Here is a 12,562-nt window from a genome sequence, read left to right as displayed (position 1 = left end):
TAGGATTTATTATTGAATGTGTTATCTCAGAGGCTTAAGTTTGTTTTAGGATCAATTCATATGAAGTAACTTCTAGATATTGTGGTGATTTTATTCTGTGCCAATTTAGTGATAGTAGAATTGCATTTCTCAGAATTCTCTTTTCTGCATGGTTCCAGTTAGGGCTGGTCATAAGAGGAATTTACCTAAGATTTGGGAGACAGAGTAATCAAGCAGAAACTTTTACATTTGGAAGGTTAGTTCAGGGTCCCAAGTATAGCTCACACTTGTCAAAAATTTTTTGGTTCTGTTGTGTGTGTATGTGTGGCAGAGAGCAGGTGCTCCTCCAATTTTTGCCAGACCTTCTCTTTTAACTTCACTGAAGTTTTAACTCAGGGGTATGTGCTGTTTGGGGGTGGTAGATGGGGGGAAGGGCCCAGCTTCATTGGGTTGTCCATATCATCTAGGTTTGAAATGATGAGAAACAGACAACACAGGTACTGGCTGTCAGGTTTGCCCTTGCTCTCCCTGTTTTGCATCTTTTCTTCCCAATTATCTGCCATATAGATGTATAACAACCTTAAACCCATCACTGGATGCAAAACCAATAACAAAGAGTCTACTTTGATCAAACTGAAGTCAGGTTTCTCTAAGCCCTTTTCTTGACCAGGCCCTCTGTCCTTGGCCCACTTAGTTCAGTTTTAGCAAAAATCCTGCTAAATCCTCACTCTTGGTGCCTGATCACCTTGACCTGCATTCAGCAAGAATCTTATCAGAATGTTTTATCCAGCATTGCCATACCCCAATGTTTCCTCATAGTATTTTTTCATTCACTCATATGATGCTTCTTGACTATAAATCCCCACTTGTATTTTTATATTTATAGTTGAGCTTAATCTTTTTCCCCTTCAAAAAATCCTGTTTGCAGTAGTCCCTTCTTCAATAAGATCTTCCTTGCTATCTTTAACAAGTGTCAGAATAACTTTCTTTTTTTAAAAATATTTTTGTTAGTTGTTGATGGACCTTTATTTTATTTATTTATATGTGGTACTGAGACTCCAACCCAGTGCCTCACACATACTAGGTAAGCACTCTGCCACTGAGCCACAACTCCAGCCCCCAGAATAACTTTCTTTAACATCAAAAATCTTCTGTAGTCTTCTTCACCAGCTTTCCTTTGTGGTCATAGTGACTTCTCTGATCCATTAGCCATCCCCTTCTGAATCATTTTCTTCCCAGCCTTCCTTCAACTATAAGATATAATCCCTATAATAAGTTCCTGTTCATGTCACCCAGAGTGGTCCTGCTTCCCTGGTCAAACTCTGATACAGGAACCATATCTATACAACAACACCTATTTTGTGAATGATAAAAACCTGTGAGATAGTTACACTCTAAATGCTTTTCAACCTAAATTAGGTATGTCCTTATAGAGTAGAGGAAACAATAAGTTTACTAAGATCTAAAATCATCAAGTTATTAAAGTGTGCCAATATGTCCTAAACTTGAATGCAATATTGAGTAGGAAAACGATTCATGTTAATAAGAGTACAGATTTCTTTGATGATGAAATCTAAAAATATAAGTACCTTGGTTTTGTAACATCATTAACAGGAACAAGAAGACAACATTTCCAGTGACGAGGAAATGTTATTGCAAACTGTTGGACAATTATAGAAAAATGTTTATTATTTTTAGTTTTGGCAATTCTAATATACGTCTTGACAAGGATCTGGAAGAATAAAATGTTTTAATTAATTAAAGTCAGAATATGAGATTAATTAACTTCTCAATTGTTTGTATGTTATGGAAGGAACAGAGAGAATTCTTCAGAAAGCAGTAGAACATTGTTAGAACTGCATTCTTTTTAGATTTTTACACTAGCAAGTGAAGTACTTCCCAGATATAAAGCTCTAGACAGTAGTTCTTGTAGGAAACAACATACCATTTATTTTTTAAGAAGAGTAGCTTTTTGAATTGAACCCTTGTGTCCTACAAGATGTATATAATACAGCATAGTTTGGAGAGTGTGTTTTTCCTTATCCTCCCTCCTCATCACCTAAAATATTAACATAGATAGGGATTTAGAATCAAGTTGTTATCTCTGCATTTTTCACTTGGTGATCATTATCATCCACTTGTGAGCTTGAAATCACAATTTCCTGTAGTTCTTCAGCTTGAATTCCTCATTCCCCACAAAGTAGGGCCTATGAGAGTAGGGCAGATTGGAAGGGGGCACTACCATGGCGAATGGGAGGTTGCATCAGAATACAAAAGCAGATGATAGGCACAGAAAAAGGCTAAGTCTGCTGCACAAAGGGGTACTATTTCCTCATCTTTAAAATGGCACATGAAGGAGCAATTTGGGCTAGATCTATTTTCTAATATATTTTATTTACAGAACCATTTGTTTAAAAGAAGTCTACCTCCAACGAAAATTCAATATTTAAAAAAACCATTCTGACCGATGAAGGGTGAGACACCCTCCCTACTGCCCCCATATCTTTCCTCCTCACCCCTGACATGTAAAACTTCTTTGGAACAAAGGATACAGAGGCTGAAAAAAAATTGAGAACTGATGGTTGCCATATTCTCATTTTAAAAATGAAAAAACTGAGGCCCAGAGGCATTTCCAAAATTAAATATCTAGTTAGTGTTAGTCCTCAGAACTGAGGCTGGAATCTGGGACCTGATTCCCCAGCATCTGATTTTCCAACTTTTTAGAGACAGGACCTTGCTCAGTTACTGAGGCTGGTCTCGAATGAGCAATCCTCCCACTTTAGCCTCTTGAGTAGCTGAGGTAACAGGCATAAGCCACCATTCCTGACTGACTCCCCTACATTTATGTGGGGTTCTGGCTCGATCCATAGACTATCTAAGGTGCATACATTAAATTACCATCACCCATCTCCCTACTTCCTCACATTTAATTTTCTGTTCTATTAAAAAAAAACTTGCAATAATCATATAGAATCATAATCTTCCTGTATTAATCCATCCCAGAGGCTCTTTTTTGGTTAATTTTTTTTTTGGTATAGTATTTAAGATAGTATGTGAAAACCATGACTGTATTATGTTTGAAATGAATATAAAGGTGGAAAATAAAGATGTTTGCTCATCTCTGCCATAAGAAGAATGTGGCCAGCTACAGGGAAGGCTATTCATTAATTAGTTTATTCAATAAATATTTATTGTGCATTGTGGTATCTTATGTCTAAAGATGCCCTCAATAAACTATGCTTCCAGGTATTTACACCTGGAAGTCAAAAGCTCATTAGATTTATTACCTGTCATCCAAGTTATTGCAGGTGACATTTACACCAAATATTTTATTCTTGCATAACATGGGTTACCATTTTCTAGCTTCTGATAACAGTTTTTGTGCCTTTTGTTTGGTGTTGAAGATAGGACTACATATTCAGTTGTAGATGCATATCACTTATAGGTACCGATTTCTGTATTGACTCACTTTGCAATAGAAACAGGGTCTTGCAAAAAATAAAACATTTATTTCTCATTTACATAGAATGTAGGCTGTGAGTATGTGTAGGAAAAAAACATAAAATTGAACCATTCTGTAAAGGTGATCATTTATTTGCTTTCTTTACTCAAAAGTGTATTATGTGGCTGGGCCTGGGGCTCAGTGGAAGCACACTTGCCTGGCATGAGTGAGGCACTGGGTTTGATTCTCAGTACCACATGTAAATAAATAAAATAAAGGTCTATCAAAAACTAAATTTTTTTAAAGAGAGAGAGAGAGAGAGAATTTTAATATTTATTTTTTAGTTACTGGCGGACACAACATCTTTGTTTGTATGTGGTGCTGAGGATCGAACCTGGGCCGCACGCATGCCAGGGAGCGCGCTACCGCTTGAGCCACATCCCCAGCCCATAAAAAAAACTAAAAATTTTTAAAAAGTGTATTATAGACATCCTTCTATGTGAGAACAAATAACACCTTCAAAAATATTAAAATCCATAATCAGTTATCTTCAAATAAAATTAATACTCAAAGAAAACTGTGCTTATTCTATCCAGAATTACAAAATATGTAACTTTCTTTTCTAAATCAGAATTGAACCTCTAATGACAATCTTAACTGAGATTCTCAGATATACTGGTAAAGATTCTTCTAGTCCTCACTATCAAAGAATCTCTGTTGCCCAATTATTTCATGCTTTATGTAAAGTTGAGCAGTAATTTGACCATTAGCCTATAGTTAATCTAAAATGGAATTTTATGATGGTCTGATGTTTTTCCTCACATATCATAGAGAAATAATGGGAAAACAGGGATAGTGAGTGCAAAACAATAATGTGACAAGCCAGAATGGGAGAAGGCAGGCTGCAGGCAAGTATAGGAACCAGAAATGAGAAGACAGCAAAGTTGACACCTGGACTATGATCTGTCAGGGAACTGGGCAAATCAAAGAGCAATGAGACTGAGTGCAACAGGGATTGTATGAAGTGAAAATATGAGGAAAGGAAAGGCATATACATATTTGTGATACATGGCATTTTGTTTTCAACTATATACCACCTTCTTCCCTCTAAAAGAATGATATACTACTGTCATGTAACTTGCTATTCCTCCTTTCAGGGGAGTATATGATCTTACTTCATTGGCATAAGCCATGGCTTTATCTTATGACTATATTGTATCATGAATTTCATAATTTGCCCAATTGATAGGTTTATTTTTCCTCTGTAATGTTAATATAGATTGGTTTTGGTGGTAAAATAGGTGGTAAAGAAAATTTTACAGCATATACAAAGGTCTCATTAAAAAGTAAGTTACATAAGTCAGAAAATCTTTCAGGAGAAGTACTAGCATGAGGTTCTATATTGGATGTACAGGTTCCATAATATACAGGACTGTTCTTGTAATACATAGAAGTGATGTAATTAAGAGTTTCTAGAATGATAACTAACATGTTATCTACTATTCTACATTATATTCCACATTAGTAAGATTTGATGAGAGATTTGTAGTTTCTCAAGGTTAAAACTATCTTTAATTTTGATGTATTTATTCAGGAAAGGTAAATTCTGTCATTAAAACATTATAAATGTTTTATGACTAATGTATATTTTTTTAAATGCTTATTTGAAAGTAAAAGTTCTTGGCTTTATTCTAATCTCTCATTTATCATGGTCACTCAAAAAATGAAACAGTAGACATGTTTGTTTTTGTTATTAGTTGCTGTGAAAGTTACTCTTGGGAGTAATATTTCATCTTTGAATCAAGTCATAAATAACACATGAGACAAATGGAGACTGTATTTCAAATGATAAGGCATTTATATCCTATGTTTATAAAATCTTTCCTATGAGCCATTTTTTTAAAAAAAATATTTATTTATAGTTGGACATAACTTTAATTATTTATTATTTTAATGTGGTGCTGAGGATCAAACCCAGTGTCTCACACACGCCAGGCAAGCGCTGTACCACTGAGCCACAACCCTAGCCCTAAGCCATTATTTTTGATTTAGTGAATTAAGGTGTGGTAATTAAGAAGAGAGGCACCAGTGTTTAACATTTATTTCTGCTCTTCTTACATATTTCTTCCCTAAATTAAAACCTAAATTAAGATCTGTTGTTGATTTTTCCCCTCCAATTTTCCTCCTTTTGTTCTATTCGTAAGTCTACATTCTCAAGACAAGTTGTGGATTACATTGCATATAAACCATTTCGAATGGTATCCAAGAACACTTCTAGTTTCTTTTATAGATTTCCTTGAGTGTCACATTCCATCAATGGTATCTTGTATTATCAATTGTACTTAAATATAATGTCTTATCTCCCTAGCTAGAAGATGATGATCATTACACAATGATCATATTTTTAGTAAAGTTACTTTTATGAAGACTCAAGTGATTTAAAAAATATTGAATTTGTCCTTATTCATAACTGTTTGAGTCTTTAAAAATATAGAAAGTATTTTTAACAATTAAAAGCCAATAGATGTGTGTTATCAAAAAATTGTTCTTCAATAAGATACTTTGTTGTCAAATTTTCTGTGAGATCAAATTCTCTATTCACTTTAAAAGAAAATAATATCTAAGATATTCATGGAATGATAATGAAGCTTATTTTTCTGAAACTGAATGGGTCATTATTGTTCACCTAGATATCTTTCAAATTTTAAAAACTTGTCTTTCAGGTAGTTATTAATTTTGAATATACTTATAAATACAGGGGAGCTTATTGCTCAGAGCAGTTTTAATTTCTAAATTAAAAAAGAGATGAATACTAAAATGTACTTTAATGTAAACACTTTTAAAAAACTGATAATTAAGTGCATCATGTAGGATTGAGTAAATACCAAGCATTAAATAATTTCTATCAGCAATTTGACCAAAATATGGGAAAGGAAGACAGAACACAGTTTTTTAATGTAGAAGCAGGAAACACTTCACAGAGCATGTTAAATAGGTCCAAATGGAAAAGAGAAGTGTGAGAGGCAGGGAAGGAAGGAAGGATATTTCAGGACAATGCTCAGAAGAAAAGGAGGCTTTTTTTTTGGGGGGGGGGGGAGGTAATTGGGGATTGAATAGTGAACCCAGGAGCACTTAACCACTGAGCAACATCCATAGCACTTTTTATATTTTTTTTCTCTTGAGATAGATCTCTCTAAGTTGCTGAGACTGGCCTTGAACTTGTGATGCTCTTGCCTCACTGGGATTACACACCCTTTTTGGTAGCATATGAAAATAGAGACAAAATAGAGATGCAGTGATGAGGGGTCTGGTATTAGTTTCCTAGGATTGTTGCAACAAACTATCACAAACTTGGTGAATTGAAACAATAGAAATGTATTATTTGGCAATTCTAGGGGCCAGAACTCCAAAATCAAGGTGTTGGGCAGGTTGATTTCTCTCCAACCCCATCCTGAGACTCAGAGAAAATCCATTTCATGCCCATCTCCTAGCTTGTGGTGACTTCCAGCAGTTCTTTCCATTCCTTGGCTTGTAGACACATCAACCTCTACCTTTACCTTCACAGTGCCTTCTCCTCTGTGTGTTCTGTGTCTTCGCTTATATATAAGGAAAGTATCATTGTATTTAAGGCTCACCTTGAATCCAGGATGATCTTATCTTGAATCCTTAACTTAGTTATGTCTTCAAAGATCCCCTTTCCAAATAAGATCACATTCACAGATTCTGGATTGGTATATCTTTTAGGGGACTGCCACTCACCTATTACATGTCTTTTGACAAGGATTTAATCCTATAAATATAACATTTATAAACAAAGCTCTGCCGTTATTATGCTTGTTATGTGGCGACAATACTGGATGGTAGAGAATGGACAGATAACAGGGCTGGGGATATGGCTTAGTTGGTAGAGTGCTTGCCTTGCATGCACAAGGTCCTGGGTTCAATCCCCAGAACCACCAAAAAAAAAAAAAAAATCTCAGAGAATGGACAGATAATGAAGGCTTGAATTAGGGACCATAGGTTTGGAGAAGAGATCTGGAATCAAAGAGAAATATACAGAACTGAGTGATTGAAGGCAGGGAGGAGTTAGTAATATTGGAGAAGATAAATTTGAGGTATCTGTGACATTTAGGAGCAAATATAGCAGTGGGAAAAATGGGTCTGGGATTCAGTAGAAAGCTTATGGTCAGCTAGTAGGTGAGTGGCTCCCAGTGAACCACACCTGAGAGTATTCACACCCTTGTCCATCCTTCTCTTGACTCTGCACTGGGCTATACAATTGGTTTGACAAAAAAAAAAAAAAATGGCATACTCCCTCTTGGAAACCAACTGCCACATTGTAAGAAAGGAAAGGCTATCCTCCTGGAGAGAGAAGCCATGTAAAGCCGGCCTAGGGAATGAGACACCATATGGAACTCAGCTTCTCAGAGGAGAACTAAGCAGCCTCAGCCACAGTTAGCATTGAGTCTGCAGAGCTTTTTCTTTGAGCTGACTCATTTGTCTTCACAATATCATACCTTTTCAGGTAGGATAGTGCTCTAAGGGATTCTGTTGACTGCACAATATCTTCATAGTATCATATCTATTTTCATAATATACCACTTCAGATATGGTAGTTTGTACCTATGAGAGGGTTCTGTAGTCTGCAACTGTTGTAGAGTGTATTATAACAGTTTTGATTGAATTAGTTGATGAGCAGAAGAGGGCAGAATTACACACAAAATTCTTTGGAGTCATATTTACTAAGGGGAAATATATCTTAATTCCATTTCCTAAAATGACTTTTTCAAGGTTCCATTTTGGGTCAAGTGTTTTCCATTTGATTCTCTAGACCTTACACAGATCCTCCTTTCTCTCTCCTACTTTCTGCCCAGGTAGGATGACTATATGAATTCCATCAACAGCCTCCAACATTTTTAGCTTCTGGTCACTGATAGGAGGGAAGGAGGAAAATAAATTCAAGGTGTTTATTGCTGAAATCCCTCCTTTGAGGTTAGCTTCACCTGCCAATGTCCTCTGACAGACCAGCACTGCTCCCTTCCAGGCCATTGTCACCACATCAGACTCTCTCCTTCTGGGTCTGGGATCCTTTCCTTCTTTCCTTCAGTCCTAGAGGTGGGAACTTCTATGATGCTGTGAGTCAAGTCCCAGGTTTCTTTACTATCCCTGTGGTTTATCTATAGATAAACCTTTTAATTAGTCCCTTTGTAAATTAACCCTCTTGGAATTACTTCAAGTTGAATGTTTTTGCTCTCTTGTTGGGAGTATGACTAATACACACCATTCTACAGATCTAGAAAAAATAGGAAATGGTAATTGGAGCCACATCTACACAATCTTATTATACAGTCTTCTATCACAGCCCTCTGAACTATCTTAAGTGTGTCCCATGTCACCTTCTAATTCTTTTCTCCAACCACTAACTCCTTTAGTCACCTCATGTACCAAGCAGGAAGCATGACTTCAGAACCAAGCCAGAAATTCCACATTCATTTCCCTACATGTCTCTTCTATTGCTTTTTCCACACTTCCCAGTATTCTTCCACTTTCTGTCCTTACTGTGGACTGAAGTCCTCAATCAAAAGCAGAGGGTTTGTTTTGGTCTTTTGTCTCCAGAGCCTGGCACATGATAAGTGCTAAACAACTGCTTGTATAATGAATACATGGAAATGTCGTCTATTAAACCTTCTGTTTCCAGGCAGCCCAGGGCTGATCCATTTTCCTCCCTCCCCTGGGGATGCTCACTGCTTTTCTTGCCTCCATCCAGTACAGTGCTGCTGTACTCTGACTAGTATTATGCTAGTAAGTGGTTTTTGTTGTTGTTTTGTAAGAGCTTCATTGAAATATAATTCACATACCCTCTCATTCTCTTTTTGAAGTGTACAAATTAATGAACTTTAACATATTCACATATTGTGTAACCATCATCACAATCAGTTTTAGAACATTTTCATCACCTCAGCCACCCCTCCCCCAAAACCTACACCCTTTAGTAGTCAATCTCCTTTCTCTCCATCTAGAAAGTAATATATTTTCTGTCTCAGTGGATTTGCCTATTCTCAAATTTCATATAAATGACATGCTACAAAATGTGGTCTTTTGTGAGTGACATAAAAACATTACTTATGCCAGGCATGGTGGCATATGCACACTTATAATCCCAGCAGCTCAAGAGGCTGAGGCAAGAGGATTGAGAGTTCAAAGCCAGCCTCAGCAACTTAGCAAGGCCCTAAGCAACTCAGTGAGACTCTCTTTTTAAATAAAATACAAAAAAGGAATGGATATGTTGCTCAGTGGTTAAATGTTCCTGCTTTTTGTCCCTAGTACCAAAAAATAAGCTAGCAAACAAACAAAACCCACTACCACCACCACCGCCACCAACTACAACAACAAACCAACAACAAAAAACATGACTTGCATGTTTTTGAGGTTCATCCAAGTTGTAGCATGTATCAGTATTTCATTCCTTTTTATGGCTTAATAATATTTCACTGTATGGGTATACTACACCTTCTGGGTCTGGTATCCTTTCCTAACTGATAGGTTGTTCTCACCGAATAATGATAACAGTTGAACAACAAGTAATCTGTTTTTTCAAAAATATCACATGACTTGGAACATCTGTAGATTTCCATGATACAACATTTCCATTTTGGTTGATTGCAAGCTACATGATGTGACTGAACACATAATTAGAAAGAGATGCTAAAATAAGCTCTTGTGAGTACCTATGAACCAGTTCCAATACACTACTAACCATCTTTATTCTTGGTTTACTCCAGTGACTAGTGATGTGATCCCATGCAGTGATATTTCCCATACTATTACTTTAGGAGAAAAATAAGATAATAGTCAGTATTTATTAAGTACTTTCTATTTCCAAGGCACTGTGCTAAGCACTTTTTCCTTCATTTAATCTTTGGTCACTATTCACCTTCTTGGCTGCCATTAGCTCCAAACTATCAATAATCTATGCTTGGTTCATTGTCTCCTAGCTGTTCTCCCTGCAGTTCTCAGATACTCCACAAATGTGTTACATCTCACAACTTTAGCACTGGCTTTCTTTACCTAGTATGCTTTTACTCCATATATCCTCACAGGTCATTCATTCATTTCTGTCAGATGTGTGCTTGGGTGTCCCTTCCTCAGAAAGGCTCTTTCACTAGCTCATCCCCTTATCTAATCTTTTGCTATGTTTCATTTTTCTTCATAGCATTTATCATGAACATTCTGTTACTCTCTATTTATTTTATGGTTGATTTTCCCACATTATGTAAGTGCCTTAAAAGGCGGTCTTTTGTTTCATGCATACTGTGTCCCAGTTCCAAGGCCATGCCTTTTACCATGCTGCTGTAGCTGGGAAATTCAGAAATTTCAAACAAGTGATCTCTTCTTCCTCCCTCTGCTCCTTTCAGTGCTATCAGAGGAATGTTTAGAGGATATTCTATCTCAACCCTGCATTCCCATTACTGGTACAAATTCTGGCACAGATAGAACTCAGCTGACATAGCGGGGAGACAGTTCATAATGTGGCTACGAGTGTGTCTCATTCTGGAGCCAAACTAGGTAGACCCACAGCCCCGCTCTGTGTGCCTTGGGTCAAGTTACTCAACTTTTCAGAGTTTTCCCATCTTTAACATGGGATAAGTTCACACTTCATTCATCTGTTGAGATGGTTAAATTAATAAGTTCAACTGATTAATCTATAGCAAGTGCTCAATAGAGCTTGTCTTCAGAGCTCTCAGGACATCTTCTAGAAGTAATGTTACTATAGAAGTCACTTGTTGATGGTTGCCATGTATAGGCCCTGTGCAAGTCTCTTTTTTTAAATATGTAAGGATTTTGTTATTTATGATATCAAAAATTATAATAAGAGTATATTTTATGTGGAATATAATATGGATGAAACACAATACTCACTGAAAGTTAAGTTTTAGAAGAATGTTTAACATGGGAAATACTAATAATGTGGTTTTAGAATTTTAAAATGCAAAGCACAGACTGCTTGCTGCTGCACTGACCCTAAGAGTTATTGATTTATTGGTTTTTTGTTCCTTTATATTATTCTTATTTGTTATTTTTAGATATATATGACAGTAGCATATTTTTAATTGTCAATGGACCTTTTATTTAATTTATTAGTTTATTAATTTATTTATATGTGGTGCTGAAAATCAAACCCACTGCCTCACACATGCCTCACACTCCAGCCCCTGTAGTGTATTTTGACATATTATACATACACAGAGTATAAGTTATTCTGATTAGGATCCATTCTTGTGGTTGAACATGATATGGAATTTCACTGGTGGTATATTCATATATGAACAGAGGAAAGTTATGTTTGATTCATTCTACAGTCTTTCCTATTTCTATCCTCCCTCCCTTCCCTTCATTCCCCTTTGTCTAATCCAATGAACTTCTTCCCTCCCCTCACCTTTTTGTGTGTAAGCATCCATATATCAAAGGGAACATTGGATCTTTGGTTTTTGGGGATTGGTTTATTTCACTTCATATGATAGTCTCCACATCCATCCATTTGCCAGCAAAAGTCATAAAATATTCTTTTTAAATAGCTGAATAATGTTCCATTGTGTATATATTTCACATTTTCTTTCTCCATTCACCTGTTGAAGGGCACCTAGGTTGGTTCTGTAACTTAGCTATTGTGAATTAAGCTGCTATAAACATTGATGTGGCTATATCACTGTAGTGTGGTGATTTTAAGCCTGCACAAGTCTTGACATGCATCTCTGCAGCCCTTTCTATTACCTGCATTGCTGTCATTCTGTAGGAGCACTTTTGGATTGTCCTGCTGCCCCATGTTCTTCACCTGCATTCGTTTTCCACAGATGAGGACCCCTGGACTTCAAGAAAGTGTCATAAGCCTGTTCCTTTTTTTCTGACTAAACACCTAGATTAACCACTAGACTTAGAAAGGCCCAGGGGAAGCCTGATATTACTTTCAGCCTGACTAGCATATCCAAAACATCCCCAGAGCAGGAAAAAAGACATCCCATAAAGAAAACACCTTTACACATAAGTTCCAGGACATTGAAAATAAAGAAAGCATTAGTGGTCTTGTGAGAGTGAGTGGAGAAAGAAGGAGATGGCAAGTCATTCATGAAAGAAAGAGAAACT

This window comes from Spermophilus citellus, assembly GCF_964194105.1.
Source record: "Spermophilus citellus genome assembly, chromosome: 11".
In the NCBI taxonomy this organism is placed as follows: Eukaryota; Metazoa; Chordata; class Mammalia; order Rodentia; family Sciuridae; genus Spermophilus; species Spermophilus citellus.
Note: the sequence above shows the minus strand (reverse complement) of the source record.